This window comes from Sinocyclocheilus anshuiensis, unplaced genomic scaffold (assembly GCF_001515605.1).
Source record: "Sinocyclocheilus anshuiensis isolate Anshui unplaced genomic scaffold, SAMN03320099.WGS_v1.1 scaffold1733, whole genome shotgun sequence".
NCBI classification, from domain to species: domain Eukaryota; kingdom Metazoa; phylum Chordata; class Actinopteri; order Cypriniformes; family Cyprinidae; genus Sinocyclocheilus; species Sinocyclocheilus anshuiensis.
In genome coordinates, this window is record NW_015540961.1 from 289,265 (window position 1) to 289,499 (window position 235).

At 43.8% G+C, this 235-nt stretch overlaps 1 protein-coding gene across 2 annotated transcripts in view; it reads left to right on the plus strand.

Moving 5' to 3' along the window:
- LOC107690040 (protein cornichon homolog 3-like) overlaps positions 1-235 on the plus strand; it is a 23,279-nt gene that overhangs the window by 17,291 nt on the left and 5,753 nt on the right. The gene's annotated exons all lie outside the window — the stretch shown is intronic.

The following is a 235-nucleotide window of genomic DNA, read 5'->3' on the forward strand; positions in this document are numbered from 1 at the left end:
GCCACATGCATTCACATCAGTGTTAGCTCAGCGGTAGAGTTACTCTCACGGGACACTGCACTTATGCGCAATCACAAAACTACATATTTCCATCTGCTTTAAAACAATACCGGTTAAACATTTAATTTACGTGCTACTCTGTATGCGCTTTTTCTGACCACGTACTCATGAAGCGCGCTCACACTGAGAGCCTGTCAAAAAGCGCCTGATTATTGGACTAAGTTGTCTTTCGCGT